Raw genomic sequence first — 17,134 nt, 5'->3', positions numbered from 1 at the left:
GGCAAAATATCGAGATATATATCGTGTATCGCGATATGGCCTAAAAATATCGAGATATTAAAAAAAGGCCATGTCGCCCAGCCCTACTTCACAGGTGTCATAGTTTTGATGCCTTCAGTGACAATTTAGAATGTAAATAGTCATAAAAATAAAGAAAACGCATTGAAATGAGAAGGTGTGTCCAAACTTTTGGCCTGTACTGTATGTCTGTCACTAGACTACAGTATATAGAAGCGCTAAAAACTACAAAATGTCTGACGGGGCGGAAACACAGTCGAATGGGACATGGCCTGAAGGAGAACTTCGGCACGTGAATAAGACCATCCGAAAACGACAAATTCTGAAGAGACCGTAAGAAAAAGCGGCTCGAAGATGGTCTGTAAAACATAATCTATGCAACATTTTAAGCAGAATAGCACCATTACATGTTATGTAGACCACAATAAAATGTTTTAAATGTGGAAAAAATTCATATCACCCCTTTAATTTGTAGCCCTGTTCCATCAACTGTTATAATAACAAACTAAACGGTATAAATGTGTCCTTTTTTTAGAGAACATTTCCATTCACTGCTTCAGGCAGCCTTTCGTCTTCACTCGTATTTCCTCCTCTCCTATTGGAACACTGCATTTTATTGTAGCCCCTTTTAAAAGCTCTGAGGCAGACGCATCAATTGAGCGGTGAACTCGATGCCGCTCCAATGGGCCTTGAGCCATCACTCTTAGGTTTGCGGCGTGCAGGCTATAGATGATCATTGGGAAAGCAGAGCTGGCGATAAGACCCGCCCACACTGCCTGAGACACGTACGTGGAATGTTGTCACATGCCTGAGTTAGCGTGGACACAGAGAAGCATGAGGCAGACGCCAGTTTCACCGGCAAGCACGCCGTCTGACACCAAAACATCCCATAGGTGTCATTTCTTCTTTAATGGTTGCTGGTGGGTGTTACTTTCTTCTGTGGTGTCACACCCGCCTCTTCATAGGGATCATGTGTGCTCACCAAGGCTACAGATTGTACATGGGAGCTTCACACTCCCAATTAAGAGCGAAACGTATAAAAAAAAATTGAAGTTCTCTTTAGGTCAGTGAGTTGACTCATTTTACATGACTCCATGCTGCATTATTAAAATCCACAGCCTCCATTTTTCTGCAGGGATCCTCAGTCTCCTCTTGGATACAACGTCGTACAAGTGATAACCGTATTTTCCAGAATACGGCGCACTGCCGATGAGCGGCTTTATTTTCATACAAAAGGCGCACCGGATAAGGCGCATTAAATGGGTCATTTTTTTTTTCTCTTTCTAATTGTAAAACACTTCCCTGTGGTCTACATAACATGTAATGGTGGTTCTTTGGTCAAAATGTTGCATAGATTATGTTTTACAGATCATCTTCAAGCCGCTTTCTGACAGTCGCTTCAGGATGCGCTGTTTTGTGGGCGGTCTTATTTACGTGGCTCACCTTCGACAGCGTCTTCTCCCCGTCATCTTTGTTGTAGCGGTGTAGCATGCAAGGACGGGAGTGGAAGAAGTGTCAACAGATGGAGCTAACTGTATTAATGACATTCAGACTTTACTTCAATCAATAATGGAGCAGCATCTCCTCATCCATGGCTCACTAGTGCGACAACAATGCTGGAAATGTGTCCTGTGAAAAACCGTCCGACCGGAACTCTCTAATAACTAAAGTTCCTTGGGGGAATAATGTACACTCACTACACCGGTATGTTTTAGCACTTTCATGGCGAGTTTACTGACAGATATAAGTAAGAACTTTACAGTACTTTATATTAGAAATGGCAACAGCGGAGGATGAATGTCCCATAACAAGAAGATAGAGATAAAGAAGCAGCTTATCGACTATGGTGTCGGCACGGACTACAAAGGCAGAAGCGCGCACATTTTCAGGACTTATGCAGATCCCAAATACAGATCAGCAGGTACCAGAAGGTAAGAAAAGTTGGTGTTGCATAATATTGCGAAACAAAAATGATATACACACTATAATAATACTTGTATGTTTAATGCGCCGACAATCCATCAAGCGGTGCGGCTTCATAGCTTAGCAAAGTCGTACTAAAACATTTTGATAGATTTTTGAGAACCGTGTGTAATGTTCTATATTTTCAATGGAACATATAAAATGTTGGTGTTGTTTACTTGAGTCATATTGCAGTCTACACGTATCTCTTATGTGTGACTGCCATGTACTGGTCATACTTATCATTTCACAATGTACCAAATGAAATAGCTTCAAGGTCGGTAAGCACAACCAAAATTATTCCGTACATTAGGCGCACCAGGTAATAAGGCGCACTGTTGAGTTTTGAGAAAATGAAAGGATTTTAAGTGCGCCTTATAGTCCGAAAAATACAGTAAGTGAGTTGCGATCTGATATTGGTATTGGATATCGATTTGATATAAGGCAAAAAAACAAGTGTTACATTGTATCGGTTTTGATCTAAAATAAAAGCGCTCCAATACAGGCAGTTGTGCAGTGTGATTACTTGTGCAAAGCTCGATAGTTAATATCTAAATATCTTCCGATAAGCACACAAGGTTGGTCTTTTTTTGCATCTTAGTGAAGTCACTTGCATAAGGTATACATGGTAGGCAATAGGCTACAAGGAGCTAGCAGCTACACAACAGCTAAGCACACAATAGCACGCAAGCTAAACATATGCAGTGTTGTTGATAGTTTACTGCGTCCTTTTAGATTTGAACGTGACAGAGACACAGGATGCTTACCTAACAATCTGTGATTGATATTTAAATTTTTAGCAATATATACAGTACAGGCCAAAAGTTTGGACACATTTTCTCATTCAATGCGTTTTCTTTATTTTCATGACTATTATAATCTACTACATTGTAGATTGTCACTGAAGGCATTAAAACTATGAATGAACACATGTGGAGTTATGTACTTAACAACAAAAGGTGAAATAACTGAAAACATGTTTTATATTCTAGTTTCTTTAAAATAGCCACCCTTTGCTCTGATTACTGCTTTGCACACTCTTGGCATTCTCTCCATGAGCTTCAAGAGGTAGTCACCTGAAAAAGCTCATCGAGAAAATGCCAATAGTGTGCAATTTTTAGATGACAATGTCCTGTACTGCAACATTTGCACTATTCACAACAAAACAAGAACATTGGTTGAGAATGTCAAAAGCAAAGATATATTTGGTGCCAGTTCAATCAATCACACAAATTGTTTATATAGACCCGAATTACAAGTGCCTCAAAATGGCATCCCCTGTTCTGAACCCACATCCGGGCAAGGAAAAACTTCAAAAGCCAGAACTGGGAAAAGGAAAAACCCTTGGGAAGGGACTGCAGGTGTGGGTAACCCCCCTCCAGGGTGACTGGCTGCAATGAAAGCTGTGTGGGTACAATTGTTGAAATGTTACATTAGTAGATCATGTGAGAGTCCAGTCCATCAGAGGGTTGTCGGGAGATCTTCTAGTTGTTTTTATTAGAATTTTACTCATTTAATTTGGTGCTATTTATTTTGCTGCAAAATGTTACTTTATTTCAATTTTAGCCTCAAAATGGCGACTCCTCAACAGAAGGCCTTTTGAGTGCTTGAGTTTGCAAAAACAAATGCCATTGTCACGGGGCAGCATGCTTTTAAAACAGAGTTTGGTAAAAACTTGTAAAGCATGAAATAAATACTCAGTTATGTACAACACGTGTGTTCAAGCTAGGTGTTCTATTGTTTTTCATTTTTGAAATATCCAGTGATAATTTTGGCTTATTCTTTTTTAAATACCCTGTACATTTACAAAACAGCATACTGATTGATTGTGTGGGTGCCTTTTGATTGAATAGGAACTATTTTATCAGTCCACTGTGACCCGTTCGGCAGTTTGATTGGTCTGATGTGAAGAGACCTAAATGTTTTGCAGCATGTGTAGCCTGTGATCTTAGACTCATTCATCATCTAACCACAGCATTGTATACATGTAGCTCAGGGTAGGAAATGTGGGAAAAATATAGCGACTTACAGTCCGGAAATTAGTCAGTTCTCAAATCCTGTCCCATTTTTTGTTTGTGTTCTGGATTCTTGCATCATCCAGGTTCATTTAAACAATCCTTTAAGTGTAATTCATATTGTTCATTTTAGCCTTTCTGACAGCACATTTGACTCTTCACTTTCACTTTGTCTTGTTTCCAGAACTGCAGCGAGCTCTTCAACGCAAACCCAAAAAGACGTGCATTGTTAAAATGGCCAGGACCAGGAACTTGTGGAAGAATATTGTCGTGCTCTGCGTCAACTCGTAAGTTGTTAGGCTTTTTTCTTTTTTTCTTGCCTTGGTGGAGGTATATGCAGGAGTAGGTGAAATAGGTCTAATGCTACCATTAACATGCACATTCAACACTTATTGATCCATGCTTCTCTTTTTATCCCAGCCATTCTGTCTTTCAATAAGTGTGCCATTTATATCCTCGTCTCTCCCTCCTTTGCTCTTCATGGCCGACCTCATCTTTAGCACGTAGAGGAGCTCACGACAGCGTATCGTGTCCCTGACTCCTGAAGTCTGTGTAAATTTTACATGAGTGGTCCTGATGAAACATTACACAACAGGGAGGGGGAAGGGAGTAGAACGGAGTGTGTGTTTGTTTGTGTTGACAACCTCCAATCGCTTCATGTATTAAAACAAATTGAACAATATGAAGAAAAAAATCCTCATTTGAAGGTTTTCTGAAAATCTAAAATGTTTTTTTGGGAATACTTAGTTTAACAGCAATAGAGTATTGTCAGGACGAAAAATTCCTCAGGGAGTTCAGAGTGTATAAAGCCTTTTTGGATTCATATTTTTTCTAGTTTTTCTCTTAATCAACTTCAGTCCTAAATTAAAATAGCAAACATGTCTTGTTTGTCTGATCATTACCCAATTACCTTTTCTCTTTGACCTTTACTATATGGATAAAAACATATTTTATGTACAAAACCCAAAACCAGTGAAGTTGGCACATTGCGTAAATGGTAAATAAAAACAGAATACAATGATTTGCAAATCCCTTTCAACCTATATACAATTGAATAGACTGCAAAAACAAGATATTTAATGTTCGAACTGGTAAACTTTATTTTTTGCAAATATTAGCTCATTTGGAAGTGGATGCCTGCAACATGTTTCAAAAAAGCTGGCACAAGTGGCAAAAAAGACTGAGAAAGTTGTGGAATGCTCATTAAACACTTATTTGGAACATCCCACAGGTGAACAGGCTAATTGGGAACAGGTGGGTGCCATGATTGGGTATAAAAGCAGCTTCCATGAAATGTTCAGTCATTCACAAACAAGGATGGGAACAAATGCTTGAGCAAATTGTCCAACAGTTTAAGAACAACATTTCTCAACAAGCTATTGCAAGGAATTCAGGGATTTCACCATCTACAGTCCGTAATATCATCAAAAGGTTCAGAGAATCTAGAGAAATCACTGCAAGGCCGAAAACCAACATTGAATGCCGGTGACCTTCAATCCCTCAGGCGGTACTGCATAAAAAAGTGACATCATTGTGTAAAAGATATCACCACATGGGCTCAGGAATTCGTCAGAAAACCACTGTCAGTAACTACAGTTTGTCGCTATATCTGTAAGTGCAAGTTAAAACTACTATGCAAAGCGAAAGCCATTTATCAACAACACCCAGAAACGCTGCCGGCTTCACTGGGCCTGAGCTCATCCAAGATGGACTGATGCAAAGTGGAAAAGTGTTCTGTGGTCTGACGAGTCCATATTTCAAATTGATTTTTGGGTACTGTGGATGTCGTGTCCTCTGGACAAAAGAGGAAAAGAACCATCCAGACTGTGATAGGCGCAAAGTTGAAAAGCCAGCATCTGTATGGGGGTGTATTAGTGCCCAAGGCATGGGTAACTTACACATCTGTGAAGGCACCATTAATGCTGAAAGGTACTTTTGTACATTTTTCAAAATATAAAAACTGGCATTCAAAGAGTTAAAATTAAATGAAAAAAATTACATGTTTACTGTTTTTATTTAGGACTGAAGACGATTGAGATTTATGAGCGAAAAATGTGAATCCAAAAATGGTTGTATACACTCTTTATTCTTAAGGACTTATTCATCCTGACAATACTAATATAATACTAATAAATTAAAATCTCAGAGAGTTCACAGTGTGTGAAAATATTTATATTTGTTTTTTGCTCAAATCTTTTAATCAATTTCAATTTCAGTCCTAAAAAAAAATTTTAAATATGTATTTTTTCTCTGATCGTTACCTCATACCTCAGCTCTTAAACATTTACTATATGGATAAAAACTAATTGTAGGTAAAAGTTTCAAAATATAAAAATGGGTGTTCAAAAAGTTCAAATAAAATAAAATCATTACATGTTTGATATTTTTATTTAAGTTGATTGAGATATTTGGAAAAATCAGAATCTGAAAATGGTTTATATACACTCAACTTCTCGAGGATTTACTCTATTGCCATAAATTAAGACCTCAGAAAGTGTTTATTTTAATAAATTTGACTTACTTAGTACATGTTAAAGGGGATTTTTTAAATGCAGGACTGAAGTTGATTAGGATAAAAGTAGAATATTATATGAATCCAAAACCTTTTTATATACACTTAACTCCCTGAGAACTTTTTCGTCCTGTCTATAGTCAATTGGGCCAAGATTATTAATATTGATATGAATATTCGTTGATATATGAAATCATTTTCAATAAAAATATTAAAATTGAACATAAAAAAGGAAAAGTATTCCATTCGGAGTAACACAACCAGACTTATGGCCAAAAATACAGCAAAATATGAGCTGAAAAGACAAAAAAGTCCCCAATAAAGTGAGGGTTGAATAACAAAATCTGGTGTTCCTGAGCAAGAATCACATTCTAACATCTTGTGTGTGTCCATGTTCTGTGTAGGCTAACAGGCTATGGGATCCACCACTGCTTCGCTCGCAGCATGATGGACCCAGAGGCCCAGGAAACCACCATGTTCCATAACTTCTATGCAGACTACTACACCATGGCGGGCATCGCTGTGGCCTCCTGCCTGGCGCTGTGCCCGGCGGTGGGGCTAATGGGCCGGCGAGGTGGCCTCCTCATGTTCATGATCATCACTGCCTTGGCGTCCCTGCTTCAGCTGGGCCTGCTCAACTGTGAGTTCGTGTTAGACACACACCCATACTTACCAACCTTTGGACCTCAGAATTAGGGAGATATTCAAAATGGCTGGGGGGGCGTGAGGGGGAGTTGTCATACGTACACTGTTCCCTCTAATCTTTCGTGTGTGTGACCGAACGCAAAAACTCCCTGAGCATTCATTGTAGCCCATGTGAGCGACATCAGACGTGCACCTGTCCCGAACCTTGCATACCAATTTAAGTGTATTATTATTATAACCAATTTCATGGGATTATTTTGTCATGTTATCGATTTGGCCGACTTACAATGAAAATATCAACCATGAGCTATTAGTATTGTATGTCTGGGTGGGGGAGACATTTGTGAGAACGGTGGCCCCGGGGGATTTTCAGGAGGGGGCACAGAAATTCGGGACACTCCCAGGAAAATCTGGAGGGTTGGCAAGCATGGCCGTAGCTACCATTAAGGACACCGGGGTCATGTCCTCTGTGTTTTTTCAAGTGACAAAAAGAAGATGATATGACTGACTGCAAATGTACCGTATTTTCCGGACTATAAGGCGCACTTAAAATCCTCTAACTTTCTCAAAAATCGACAGTGCGCCTTATAACTCAGTGCGCCTAATGTACGGAATAATTCTGGTTGTGCTTACCAACCTTGAAGCAGTTTAATTTGGTACATGGTGTAATAAGTGTGACCAGTAGATGGTCGTCACACATAAGAGATACGCGTAGACTGCAGTAAACAACATGTTTTGCGTGAAAAAAGACATTAAAATGTAAATTATTGAATGACAAGGTGCTTCATATAAGATTTGACCTCCAACGTATTCCTGGCCACTTCATGCTCTGTTACTAATTCGAATATATAATCAAATTTTCCGTCTTTGTTTTCGGTGGCTCTGTGGCGAGCGTCATTAATACTTGCTTTGCAAAGCAGAAGGCCTTGGGTTATAATCCCGGTACAAGTTTTTTTTATTTATTTATGTTTTAATGATTTTGAACTTGTTTAATACGCTAAACTTCCACATACGAATAAAAAAGTGGAGCGATACCAAATCATGATGATTATCAAAGATGTTAAATAATATTACGTGTGATAGTACTATTATATGACGTTGGGATAGCCATGACTTCAGACCTTTAAAGCTTTGTCGAATCCTAGTTACTGTTGGCGAGTATGCTCATACCTGGTGTACCTAATGATGTGGCCGGCGGGTTGATGTGCTTGCACAGTCAGCTGTGTCACTGTGCTCATGTCCACCATTGGTAATGCTTGTTGTGGTCAATGTGTAGCAAAAAGGAGATCAAAAGACGACATGAGGCGGTTAGTTCAGTTACAAATGAGCCCGACTTAATGTTTAACTGGTGTCAACACTGCAAGGTTACTACGCCGCTTGACAAGTTTTTATCATCTTTCACTCTGCATTGGACTGATGGCCGTGTGAAATGTGTGCTAACTTGTCTCTTTATTTCTCCTCCAGTGCTGGGAAAGTACAGCACCCATCTCAATATAGGTAGGAGTCAGTGTCTGTTTGCAAGAGTGCCCCTAGAGGCCGTACCTGTGTATGTCACGTTGAACAATGATAACCATGCTGTGTGTGTGTAGATAGCTCAGGCACCCTGAATAAGAACTTCTCCATCGCCTTCTCCATCATCGGGATGTTCTCCTCCCATGCTGTCAGCAACCTGAGCATCTTCTTCTGTGCTGAGATCACTCCCACCGTCATCAGGTGAGTGCCTAAAGCAGGGGTCGGCAACCCAAAATGTTGAAAGAGCCTTATAGGACCGAAAGTACAAAAAAATAATCCGCCTGGAGCCGCAAAAAATTAAAAGCCTTATATAAGTGTTATAATGAAGGCAACACATGATGTAAGTGTCTATATTAGCCTACTATCAAAATGACTGAGTCATAGGCTGACGCAATTAAGTCTTTGTTGACAGAAATTTTGAAATGTTATATTTATTCTACACATTTTTACAACATTAGAAATCATTAGTAAAATGGAGACTTCTCCAAATGACTGTCTTAAAATGGCCAATGTGTGTCCAAGTTAAAGGAAACTGCAGGCTGTCTTCTTCTAATGGATTTATTACATGCTTTGCAAACTGGGTTATGTTTGCTGTGGTCTGGAACAACTTGGCACACCAACAACTATCAGAAATGCAGCCAATATTACATACAGATAATGTGTCATGAGACATGCAAATATAAATTGAAGAGGACTTAAAGGATATTAAATGAGCTCAAATATACCTACACACGAGGCATAATGAAGCAATATGTACATACAGCTAGCCTAAATAGCATTGATTAGCTTGCAGTCATGCATTGACCAAATATGCCTGATTAGCACTCCAACATGTCAATAACATCAACAAAGCTCACCTTTGTGCCTTCACGCACAGCATTAAAAGTTTGGTGGACAAAATGTGACAAAAAAAGGAGTGGCATAAAACACGTCTTAGAAAGTCGGAGAAAGTTGTACAAGTAAACAAACTATGGTGAGTTCAAGGACCGCCAAAATTAGTAGAACAAAACAGCGCTCGCCAAATAGTCTCTAATCACTGAAGTATGATTTATATAAAAATTGTGATTTCTAACGATTAGAGAGGTTTGTGTCATGTTTGTTCTCCTACAGAAATCATATTAAAGCAAATAATATATTTCCCCCCCATCTTTTTCCATTATCATACATTTTTGAAAACGCTCCAGAGAGCCACTGGGGCGGCGCTAAAGAGCCGCGGGTTGCTGACCCCCAGCATAAACTGGCCCGTTGACCACCATGTTTTTTTTTTAAAACCAGGTTTGACCGCTTTATTGGTGATGCATATGCACTAATATAATAATTTAATACTTAAAGGGGAACTGCACTTTTTGTTGGAATTTTGCCTATCGTTCACAATCCTTATGAGAGAGAAGAACACATGTCATTTTTTGTATTTCGTTCTAAGTCGTAATTAAAAGTCCGCTAACGAGAGCCATCTAACCCTCAAAAAACATCCAAAAAGCACCAGAAATACTCCATTTACATTTTGTAACGTGATTATTATGCAAGTATTAGCGATATTGTTATTATAAGCACGAACGTTAAGGACTTACTTTTTAGCAGCACATTGATCACAGAGAAGTAACTCGCTCAAGCTGCGATGCTGACATCAGCCGATGGATGAGCTGCTGTCTCGCCTCTGAGCTGGTGAAAGTTATTTCTACATTATAGATCACGACGCTCACCTGGATAGTACAAGAATGGAGCCATCAACCGAATGTAATTACGTCAAAATGATGACTGTTCAGAATCAGAATCAGAATCAGAATCAGAATCGTTTTATTGCCATTGTTTGCTCCTGTAATATTTCAAGTTTTGATCAATTATAATATTCAAATAGGACTTTTCATTAAAATATAAAAATGTATTTGTTTTTACATAGTTACTTTTTTTTTTTTAAATACAACAAATATTTTAGAAATGTAACTTTTTTCTCATTTACAGACTGTTTCCTCAAAGCATTGCGACCTTAAAGTACAACTTAAATCTCAAGAAATTAAAAATAATCGATCAACGTTGCAATTTAAATCACTTAAAATAACCGATTTTTCTTTTAACTTTTTCCTCATAATTTTACAACTAATATTAAATTAAATATTAAATTAATATTATGTCTTCCCAGAAAAGTCGATTGTTTGAATTTTGCAACATCTTTTCCCCATAATATTCATCAACATTTCTTCACAATATTGAGACTCACAAAAACACTCATCTAATAAGATTACAAAGAAACAAGTTAACATTACAATTATTTTCCCTCATTTTGCAAAACAATCTACAAAATTATCTATCTAGAGAAAATATCATTTAAATTAAAAAATTTTTTGAGAGACTATTTTTAAAACATTGCAAATTGTATCGTAATACTACAACTTAGAAGGATTTTATTCTTTAAACATTACATATTTTTCCTCATATTCATCATTTTCTCACGGCATGGCTCGGTTGGTAGAGCGGCCGTGCCAGCAACTTGAGGGTTCCAGGTTCAATCCCCGCTTCCACCGTCATAGTCACTGCCATTGTGTCCTTGGGCAAGACACTTGACCCACCTGCCCTCAGATACACCCTCATTGCTTTAAATGTCAAATTTAAATAATGTGTTTCTCTATGTAAAGTGCTTTGAGTCACTAGAGAAAAGCGCTATATAAATATAATTCACTTCACACTTCACTCACAATATTGAGATATTATAAACAAACCAATACAGTATATCTTATGAGATTAAAAAGAACACAGTTCATATGACAATTTGTTTCCTTCATTTTACAAAATTAAATACAAAATGAACATTTGAGAGAAAATGCATGTATTTTTAAATTTATTACAAAAACGACTATTTTCGAAACTTATTTTATTTTTTAAACATTACATGTTTTTCTTGATAATTTTCATCAACATTCATCACAATATTGAAACTCAATAAAAAATCTCACAAGATTACATAAATGTAATAAAAATGTTCTTTCATTTTACAAATCAGTCCTATTGTTATATGTATTTTTTAAAAAATGTTTATGAGTTACAAAATGACTATCTCTGAAACATTGCAACTTTTATGTATTAAAAAATGTTCCCCCTAATATTCATCAACTTTTTGTCACAATATTGAATCTAAAAAACACACACGTATCTCATGAGATTACAAAGAAAACAGTTACATTGTTTTCCTTTATTTTACAAAATAGTCCTAATGTTATTTGGATACAATAAAAAAATTAACGATTTAGAGGATAATAGTTTTTTATTTATTTATAAAACAGGATTATTTTTAAAACTTTAACTTTTTTCTCGTAATATTTTTTTCTATATTTATTCCATCCATCCATTTTCTACCGCTTGTCCCGTTAGGGGTCGCGGGGGGTGCCGGAGCCTATCTCAGCTGCACACGGGCGGTAGGCGGGGTACACCCTGGACAAGTTGCCACCTCATCACAGGGCCAACACAGATAGACAGACAACATTCACACTCACATTCACACACTAAGGCCAATTTAGTGTTGCCAATCAAATATTTCTATAAATATATACATTTATTTCTCTTCCAAAAAGGATTTTATTTTTAAAACATTAAAAAAAATTCTCATAACATTCATTAACATTTTCTTACAATATTGAGACTTAAAAAACACTCACTTAATAAGATTACACAGAAAAACATTAATGTTAAAATTGTCTTTGCTTTATTTTAAAAATATTCCTAAAGTTACTTGAATAAAATACAAAATTAACCATTTAGAGAATATATGTACATTTTAAAATTTATTTAAGAGGACTATTTTTGAAACATTGCAACTTTTTATTGTATTTTACAACTTATTTTTCCAAAAACATTAGGATTTTGTTCTTATAACATGACCTATTGTTCCTCACAATATTCACCAACATTTTCTCACAGTATTTAGACTTTTAAAAAAATCTTATATTAGAAAGAAAAACATAACATTTTACCCTTCATTTTACACAACAGTCCTAATGCTACTTGAATAAAAATAATAATATATATAAATAATAAAATACAAAATTAACAGTTTAGAGAAAATATGTATATTTAAAATTTAGACAAATATGTGTGTATGCAGTTTTTCTTGTAATATTACAACTTATTTCTAAAAAAAAAAACAAAAAACATTACACCCTTTTCTTCCTAATATTCATCAACATTTTCTCACAATATTGAGACTTTAAAAACGTATCTCATGAGATTACAAAGAAAACAGTTACCGGTACTATTAAAAATGTTTTTTCCTTATTTTTCAAAACAATCCTTAAATACAAAATCAATGATTTAGAGAAAAAATATATAGTTTTTACTCATTAAAAAAAGGACTGTTTTGGAAACATTGCAACTTTTTTCTCCTAATATTGAAAACAAAATTCAAAAGAAAAAATATTTAATTCTAATAACATTTTTCCTCATACTATTCATCAAATTTAAATAAATAAAAAAATCTCATGAGACTACAAAGAAAAAATCTGCTACTTTCCCTCCTTTTATTTTACCAAACAGTCCTAATGTTACCGTTCAAAAGTTTGGGGTCACCCAAACAATTTTGTGGAATAGCCTTCATTTATAAGAACAAGAATAGACTGTCGAGTTTCAGATGAAAGTTCTCTTTTTCTGGCCATTTTGAGCGTTTAATTGACCCCACAAATGTGATGCTCCAGAAACTCAATCTGCTCAAAGGAAGGTCAGTTTTGTAGCTTCTGTAACGAGCTAAACTGTTTTCAGATGTGTGAACATGATTGCACAAGGGTTTTCTAATCATCAATTAGCCTTCTGAGCCAATGAGCAAACACATTGTACCATTAGAACACTGGAGTGATAGTTGCTGGAAATGGGCCTCTATACACCTATGTAGATATTGCACCAAAAACCAGACATTTGCAGCTAGAATAGTCATTTACCACATTAGCAATGTATAGAGTGTATTTCTTTAAAGTTAAGACTAGTTTAAAGTTATCTTCATTGAAAAGTACAGTGCTTTTCCTTCAAAAATAAGGACATTTTAATGTGACCCCAAACTTTTGAACGGTAGTGTATATATATATATATATATATATATATATATATATATATATATATATATATATATATATATATATATATGTGTTTATATATATACGTGTTTATATATATATATGTATACATATATATACATATATATGTGTATATGTGTATATATGTATATATATATACATATGTATACATATATATACATATATATGTGTATATATGTATATATATATGTGTATATATGTATATATATATATGTATATATATATATATATATGTATATATATATATATATATATATGTATATGTATATATATGTATATGTATATATATGTATGTATATATATGTATATGTATATATATGTATGTATATATATGTATATGTATATATATGTATGTATATATATGTATTATTTTTCTTATTGCCTATTGACATTTGTATAATATATATATATATATATTTATATTTATATATATATATATATATTATACAAATGTCAATAGGCAATAAGAAAAATAATTTAATGTTCCCCACAAATCCCTCCATATATAATGTAAAGAGTCTCACCTCCCAAGCTCACTTTTATTTATTGTTAAAATGTTACTATAAATAGCAATAATATTAAATGTTGTGTGATTGTTTGACCCTGGAACAGATTATTAGTCTGTTTCCATCAGATGTTGTGTTGCAATACAAAGACTTTGTTCAAAGATTATAACACAATTTTAGCATTATTGTTTCCTAACCTTTGCCTTTTTTATTGCTTAATTTATGATTTATGGCTCAAGTGTTGTTTAGAGCACTCACTTTGTTATGCACCTTGAAAGGTCCACGTCACTGTAAATGAGGCTTTATGAAATCATAAACATTCTTTTGTCACCATTCAATGTCACGTGGAGTCCACAGCTCATGCAAAGGAGCCCCCACTCAGGCTTATCTCGGTTTATGTAAGAGGGAAAGGTGCTCGGAGGGCGCCCTCTGGTGGATGACTGCGTGTGTTGAAGAGACCTTTAGTGGTTGTGCAGCGCTCTCTGCTGTTTACAATAATACTTAATGGGAATAATGTTTCCTCTACGTGAGATTGAGGTGTTTTCTGTCTGCAGGGGCGGAGGTTTAGGTCTGGTCCTGGCGAGCGCCGGCTTTGGCATGCTGACCGCGCCCATCATGGAGCTGCACAACCAGAAGGGCTACTTCCTGCACCACATTATCTTCGCCTGCTGCACACTTATCTGCATCATCTGCATTCTCCTGCTTCCTGAGACGCGCTACCACCCCCTGCCCGAGACGCTGGCCGACGACAGCTATACCCGCCAGTCCCTGCTGCCCCCGCGGGGGCCCGGCGAGCAGCGCCTGCTGCTGGCGCCCTCTGACGGCACCAGGGACTACACACGGGTGCACGACACGCCGCTGCACCAGGCGGCCGCCACCGCCGTCTCCACCATGGACTCCACCGCCTCGTCAGCCGCGGATCTGACCACCAAGCCCGACCCGGGGGGCGGACTCCCCCGCGTCGCTCACGAAGCACGAGGTGGTCCACGCTAGTAAAGACCACCTGCTGTCTTCCACGCCCACACGCTTCACAGACCCGCTTTTACACAAACCCACAGAAATCGTCCTGGCTTCAGTGGAGCCGCTCTCAGACTCTCTCATTCCCCCAACGGGCGCCACACAGGAAGCACCCCCGACATGTCATCGCCGGACCCCGCCTCTTTATCAGAAGACCAAATGTCGGCGACATCTGACCCACCTTTGCTAGAGGACACTTCAGAAGACCCCCCATCACCTGCGCCCCCCCCTCCTGTTCCCGTGACAGACGAGGACGCCGCCCCCGAGCCCCCGCCGTCCCCCTGCCAAGACATCCTGTTAGAAATAGTCGATGACTCCGACCTTTCACCCCCTCCCTCCCCCCTGCCGCCCACCACAGACCTGGCGCTCAGCCCCACCCCAGAAACGTTGACTCTGGAGCCCTTGGGGGCCTTAAAGGACTCCCTCCACTCTTTAGACTCTTCTTGCCCCACGCAGGACCCCCCCCTGTCCCTAATGGAGTGTACCGTGTCTTCCCCCATAGACTCCGGCGTCCTGGCAATCAGGGACGGCGCTAGCACAGAAAACATGGCCCTCACGGAGTGACGTCGTCATGATGACCGCGTCTCTTTTGCCGCACTTAGGAGGAGGACAAGCCCCGCCCCCCTCGCCACCCTTCCCGCACAAGAGGCTGCTTTGAGACAAACTTCTTTTTTGTTCTTCTTTTGAATGTGGGTTGAAATCACCAGCCTTTGAAGCGCAGAGAACGGACAAGAAGCGCCATGGGGGAAAAACAAGTCGATTCAGACGTAAACAATCAACAATTGTAAGGATTTTTTTTTTTTTGAAAGACGCAGCACAAGAAAGTACTCCCAAAAAAAACCAAAATGTTCCAAAAAATAGTGCCAAAAATGAGTATTGTTGCATGTTTGGGAACTTGCTTTGTTTGCAGCCATTGACTGAATGTGGACGATCAGTTTGTACGTCAGAATGTACGCAACTAAAATGTCTTTTTACTCATTGACTTTCTTCATATTGTCAGCAAGTGCGTAATTATTTGCAGGCTCGTTTCATTTATAAGTATGATTTTTTTATTTATTTTTTTGGCCTGCCCCGATAAAGTCATGTACAAAGCTTCAGTATTTGTCACGCCGCAGACGAAACAAAAAATGATAATCGATTTCAACGCCTTTTTCTTTTCAACATCAACGCACAACATTTGTTCACAACAATTTTCATAAACATCGTGTGCGGTGCGTTATTGCAATACTCCAAACAAACAGTTTGCAACAAGCAGAAGATACAATCTGGTGGTGCGTTCAAGGCACCAACAACAACATGCAGGTACTTTCCTCCACAAACATGTTCTTCCTTCATGACCAACAGATTGTCCTTTTCTTCCTGCCAATGATGGCTTGCGGCTTGGATCAAACAAAGTTTGAGGATACTTCCACAGATGGTCGGGTTAGGAAATGTTCGTAATGCTGCTGAACGCATCAAAGCACAAATTCCCTGCAAGCATGTGACGTCACAGTCGGAGAAGCGAGTAGTAACGCGGTACTGAAGAGAGCCAAAACAAGTCAAACTCTGACAATAAGTTTATCATTTGATGACATGAATTGTCGGAAATACATGAATTAATATAAAGGATTATTACAATTAAAAAGTTGTATACTCAAATATAAAAAATAATGAAACTAACTAGAAACAAGGTGTAGACTTTATGGAAAATTTTAAAATATAAATACATTTTCAAATTTAATATGCATTAAAATGTGTGGGGATTTTCAATTTTGTCATTAAAATTACAGCTTATTTCCCTACAATAAATCATATATTTTTTCCTAATACATATATATATCTTGCAGTATTACGATTTCATTCTCTGACTTATTCTAGTTACATTACGTTTCA

At 37.6% G+C, this 17,134-nt stretch overlaps 1 pseudogene; it reads left to right on the top strand.

The window, feature by feature from the left end:
* The window catches only part of LOC133630870 (solute carrier family 22 member 23-like), a 101,221-nt pseudogene extending 84,868 nt beyond the window's left edge, over positions 1–16,353 (top strand).
* Positions 16,354–17,134: the final 781 nt, after the last annotated feature.

The sequence above is a fragment of the Entelurus aequoreus genome, linkage group LG16 (genome assembly GCF_033978785.1).
Source record: "Entelurus aequoreus isolate RoL-2023_Sb linkage group LG16, RoL_Eaeq_v1.1, whole genome shotgun sequence".
In the NCBI taxonomy this organism is placed as follows: Eukaryota; Metazoa; Chordata; class Actinopteri; order Syngnathiformes; family Syngnathidae; genus Entelurus; species Entelurus aequoreus.
This window is presented reverse-complemented; position numbering and strand designations above follow the sequence as displayed.